This window comes from Hyperoodon ampullatus (genome assembly GCF_949752795.1).
Source record: "Hyperoodon ampullatus genome assembly, chromosome: 10".
Classification (NCBI taxonomy): Eukaryota; Metazoa; Chordata; class Mammalia; order Artiodactyla; family Ziphiidae; genus Hyperoodon; species Hyperoodon ampullatus.
The window spans coordinates 13376535-13382571 of NC_136923.1; positions in this window are offsets into that span (position 1 = coordinate 13376535).

Consider the following 6037-nt stretch of genomic DNA (forward strand, 5'->3'; position numbering starts at 1 on the left):
CTCATAATAAAACAAGGACAATCTCAAGAGCATGATGCTGGGCCCAAGACTTGGTCCACTCAGGTGGATTTTATATGTTTCTGTTTGGAATAGCAATGAATCTCGAGGCCAGTGTATGACTCCATCTAGTAAAGTAATTCTTTATACACTACTCTCCCATGGCAGGAAGTTCTTCTAGATAGCGCTTGTCACATTGTGGCTTGTGCTCTCACTTATGTGTGTCTTATTTCAACTACTATTGTGATCCCTTTGGGAAAAAAAATACACCTTTTAATTCTTTTAAAATTATGACAGTACTTAGTTATGTTTACTCATAAATTATTGTAATCATGACATCTTGAAAAAATAGAAAGGTTTTAGGAGCCAGTGGGGAGAGGGAGGAATCCAAGTATCCAGAGGCAACCGCTATGTCGGAATATTTCATTATTTTAGTTGTGTATTATTTTGTTTGTCCATTTCGTTCCATATTTATCAGTCAGGATTTTCAGTAACAAAAAGAAACTGATTTCAAGCAGAGAAACAATTTGTAAGGAAGAGCTCAAATGACTCAGAAAATATTGGACATTGACTTGGTTTCCACCTTGCATGTTTTAAATAATGCTGTTTCGAACATCTCTGTGTGTATGTTTTTGTCTGCTCTGTGAATTATTTCCATGGGATAAATTTCTAGATGTAAGGACTGAAGGTGAATCCTTTTACATAATGAGATCCCTCTTCTTGGGTCCTTAGTTTTTATTAAGCTCTCAGATGGCTAACATTAATTATGTATGTAATTTTTATGAAGGAATTGGGAGGAAAAAAAAAAAGAAAAACGTGTTAAGCCACTGAGATTTTGTTCTAATTGCAAAACTTCACACATCCTGGCCATTGTAAACCCTTACATGCAAGACCAAGAATAAAAGGCCAGCGGGGGAGACATTGAAATGACCCAGCCAAGACCACAGCTGGAAACAAGGTAGTGACTAGAACCCAGAACTCTGCACTCCTTGCTTTGCGTTCATCTCCCTGTGATACTCTGGATGCCTTTAACGGCAGTAGAAACAGCACGTGGCATCAGGAAAAGCTCCTGGATGAGTCATGGAAACAGTATACAAGTTTAAAACCATAAATTGCCCAACACTTTACTATCTTGCATAATCTTCACTCTTTTACCTGTCAGGTCAGAGATGGATGGGATGGCAGGAAGTCTCAGTAAATTGCAGCATTAAGTATCATCACAAATAATCATTTTTGCAAACAATCCAACCTGCTTGGACTTGAATAGGCTCTGGTGTATCTGAAAATATTGCTGTAGCAGTCAAAGATGTATATAAAGGTATTTTTTCGAATCTCAAATTATTCACCATATTACTGAAATATGAAAGTGAGTAGTTAATAAAATTGTCAGCATTTTGAAGGGTGCATGAAATATCCTTATACATCTGGTTTTATGCCTGCTCTCTCCCCTCTAGGTCTGCGTAAACAGCCAAGATCCATCTTTCATTCCCTTTTAACTCTGGGATTTACAGGATAATAGATGCCAAAATGCACATCCCGTGACAAAGGCTTGCAGACCCAGCGCTTGAAGGTGAGAAGTAAAGAAGAGATGCATTGCCCCGATAGAGTATTACTTTTCCTGATATTCAGGTTGCCCACCCCCCCCAAATTAAAAAGTTTTGAAAACTAGCTATGGTTTCTGGAAATTAGGAACATGAGACTTAACAGGATTTTAATTCCAAAGATTTTTTCTTAAGTTAGTAACAGCACTACTTCATGAAAATGTTGCAGAGCTACAAAGAATTGAAGATCCCTAACTCCAGCCCTTTCTTGTCAAGGAATGCTAAACATGACTGTGAGTCCTCCACAGTGGTTGTTGAAGACTGCCTAGACCCAGCACAGTGCTCCAAGCTCCTCAGGAGCATATAATTCATTGTCCAAACTGGCACACTTTGGAGAGGAGAGTGGGGCAGTGGGTGCTCTGGTCCTCTAGACACACACCACGGCTGCCGTGGACCAGTTAGGGTTGGGGTCACTCTCCCTATACGTGCCCATACAACAGGTGGCAAACACAATGCCGAACGGATCCAGGCAGGGACACCCCATCTAAAAGGGCAGCTGCCAGTTGGTTCAAGGCAATTGTTCCCACACAAGAATCTAAAGTACAGTTGCCGGGGGCTTCCCTGGTGGCGCAGTGGTTGAGAGTCCGCCTGCCGATGCAGGGGACACGGGTTCGTGCCCCGGTCCGGGAAGATCCCATATGCCGCGGAGCGGCTGGGCCCGTGAGCCATGGCCGCTGAGCCTGCACGTCCGGAGCCTGTGCTCCGCAACGGGAGAGGCCACAACAGTGAGAGGCCCGCGTAACGCAAAAATAAATAAATAAATACAAATAAACTACAGTTGCCAAATGTTCCCATTTTTAAAAGGAAGTCAGTATTTGTATGTGTATCCTTCAATTTCTAAATGTTGTCAATTCATTCAAAAACTCAAAATACCACAAAGACCAAACACTTCCTTCGCATTCTCTCTTGGGGGTCACCAGTTTTTGACCTCTGTCTTAAGAGTGGTAGACAGAACTGTCACACTGGAAGACTGGGAAAGGGCTCTGGGGACGAGGTAAAGCTGTCACTTAAATGTGCTTTTGCACACAAAGGTAAAGAGTCAGAAGATTTACAGAGTTCCAAAATTAATGAATTAATCCCTTCATTTAAAAATGATAAATATAACTACAAGTAAACCTAGCTTTGATTTTTCTGAAGTTCATGATTTCCTTTAAAAACTCTTTTTGGCTGTTTGGACTAGCTTGGCTGGTTTTATTGGGCAAACCAATATGGAGCTTAATCTTCATCCCTGCAGGAGTGAGTAGGAATGAAATCTCTTCCTTTAATCATGAAGGAAAAACTTTCCCGTTTCACTCTTCTTCATGGCTGCCAAGCCGACTTTCTCTGTGTTACATCAGCCAGAATTGTGTCTCCTGGCTGCCACGAGCTGCAAAAAATCACAGGGAAGGGAAGTGGGCTATGACGGGCTTAGAGCAAATGTGACTCTGTGGGGCTGGGCACACCATTGCCCCAAACAAAATGAGGGTTCTTAGCCAGGAAGAAGAGAGGAATTGGTGTCGGGTCAATCAGCAATGTCTCCCATAACTGTGCAATTCATTCATTCCTTCATTCTATAAACATTTTTTCGAGCACTTATTAAGTGACAGGCCCTTGGGACACAGGAGTAGACACAAGGGGCATAGATCTCTGACTTCCCCAACTGAGTTTACATTCTTGGAGTGGGGAGGATATTTTTAAAAAGTAAGCTTCACAGTATTTTAGAAGGTGATCAGTGCTCTGAAAGAAATAAAATGGAGAAGGAGGATAGAGGGTGATGAGACTGGGGTGGGGTTGCAGTTAGATATTGGGTAATCTGGGAAAGACTCCCTAAGGAGGGACATTTCATCAAAGACCTGGGAGATGTAAGGCAGCAAATCACATGCCCACATGGGGGCAGAACATTCCAGACAAAGGGAATAGCCAGTGCAAAGGCCCTGAGGTGGGAGCGGCCCCTGCCTGGTTGTGTAACACAGGGGCCAGAGCAGTGGGAGAGCCTGGACAGTAGTGAAGGGGGGTCAGAGCAGGATGTGGAGGCCACTGGGAGGAAGTGGCTTACAGTGAGGTGGGGAGGGAAGGAGGGGCTCTGAGCAGGGTGGTCACGTGGTCTGACTCTGGCTCCTTTGTTGAGAATGAGCTGTGGGCACCAAAGGTGGAAGCCAGAAAACCATCACTGAAGCTATTGCAGTAATCCAGGCAAGAGATCATTGGCTGCTTAGACCAAGGCGGTAGTTTTCTTTAACACATTAAAAATATATTTGCAGATAATACAAAGGCCAGAAGGGAGCCCAAAATGTCTCTTCCCAGTATGTGTATCCCTTGCTGCTAACATAGTGTAGAAGCCAGAAATTAAAAGTGCAGTGGGGCTTTTTTGATTCGCATATTCTCTCATCTAATATCAGCCTTAATTATATCCTATTAAAGTTAATTCTCGAGCTATAAGACAAAGATCTATGAAATTATAAGTTTCTTTTCCCACTGGTTTGCAGAGCTCCTTATCAATGAATACATTTCGTACAAACAAGAAGCAATGTAAGCCACTCAGTGTGATGCCTTATTTCAGGATAAAGTTACCCAATTAAAAATAAATGGTGAACGATCATGTTTTCCTTTCTGGTTTTAATAACCAGGGCTTAATTCAAGAAACCTGCTTGCTGAGATGTTTTTGTTCAGTGATCATTTGTTGTTACCCCTATTGAAAGACAAAGCTATGGATGACTGGGTAGACTCCAGCGAAGGGGGGAGGGTAATGAAATGAAGGCGGGAGCAGATGGTGAATGTGAATGGAGGCGAGGAAAAGGAGGTGAATGGGGAGTGAAAGGTACACAGATGGTAGCATCAGTGACCCTGGGGCTGAGCACAAAGGAAGAAAGAGGAGCGAGTGCTTTTCCAACCACATCTGCTGACCCCGCCAGGCTCACAGCTGTCCTTTCTTGCCCACAGGGTTCTTGGTTGACCCGGGGTGCAGGGCACAGTGCTGGTACCACCTCTGGGGAGGACCCGGGAAGGTCAGAGCTTCCTTGTTTAGGGGCCAGATGTTTGCTATGTAAAGAAACTTCTGCTGCAGGTAAGCACAGTTCTTTGCAATTCTGTAAACCATAGTAAGACTGCTAATGTATATATATATATGTACTTGCTGTCACCCTTCTCTCTCTCTCTCTGTCTCACACACACACACACACACACACACACACACACACACACACACACACACACACACACAACCTTTCTCTCATTGTTCTCTCTCTCCTGCATTCTCCTTTCTCTCATCCTTCACCTGTCTAGACTGACCATCTTAATTCTACTAACCCATCACAATAATGTATCCTATGTAATTGTTATTAACCTATAATCTGTAATTGTTATATATAACCATAAAAGGTGATGCTATCATTAATACTGCAGCCATTGTTAATTAGAACAAATCTGAGATGCTGTTTGACCCATTTTCATTTTGCAAATGGGTAAACTGAGGCCATAATGACTCGACCAAGGCCCGAGAGTGTGTTCGGGGACAGAAGGCAGAGTGACTCTGAATGGATTCATCAGCCTCTCCCCCGAGGTTTTCTTTCGGCTTTTAACTTTTCAGTGAGCAAACTTTTGGAACAAACATACTTTAAAGTACCGCATTCACTATTGTTTTCTTCAGAGCAGTCCTCTCACCCCTCTCCTCTCCACCGTGTTTAGGTGTTTCATTGCATATAAGGATTTTTCAGTTTCCTCCTTCGCTGAAAAGATGACTTGAAAAGATACTAAGGAAACTTTTCTCCATCCTCCAAAACAGGAACCTTACCAGTCAACAGAATTATGTATCTTTTTGCATTCTGCAGTATTTTTTTTTTTTGGCCATATAATGACTCATTTTTGTAAAGTAATAATGAGTAAGCTGTTTTATATTCTGACAATCTCACTTGCCAATCATAGGCCTTTTTGTATTCTGTGTTATCATCATTTCTAGTATTTGTTTCTGACCAACACATGTTAATTATATATGTAAACTACTTAAGACTGTTGAAAAGAAAATCAGCTGTAACCCAACCGCCTTTGGAATAATTGATGCATTGGCCCAGTCTCCATCTATACGGTTTTTATTTTAAAAATTGGAGCTAATGCTGTATAATTGGGTTTCTATTTGCTCCCCGGCCCCCTCGTTAAGAGCGAGGTGGAGACTAAGGAATCTGAGCCTGTTTCTCCACGTGTAAAATGTCGTGCCAGGGGCGGGAACAGGCGAGGGCTCGGCACCTAGCGAGGCGGGCACCAAGTCACCGAGAGCAGCGGACACAGCGCTCGGCCCCCGTGGCGACGGTCCTCCCGCTCGCTGAGCCTTTCCTGGCGGGCCGGCGCGCGGTCCGCCCCGCGGGCGCCGCCAGAGGGCGCTGTGGCCCGGAACGCGACGGCGGCGGCGCAGCGCGGACCCTCCCCCGGCGGCTCAGCCGCCGCCCTGTCCCAAGCTCCTTTGCGGG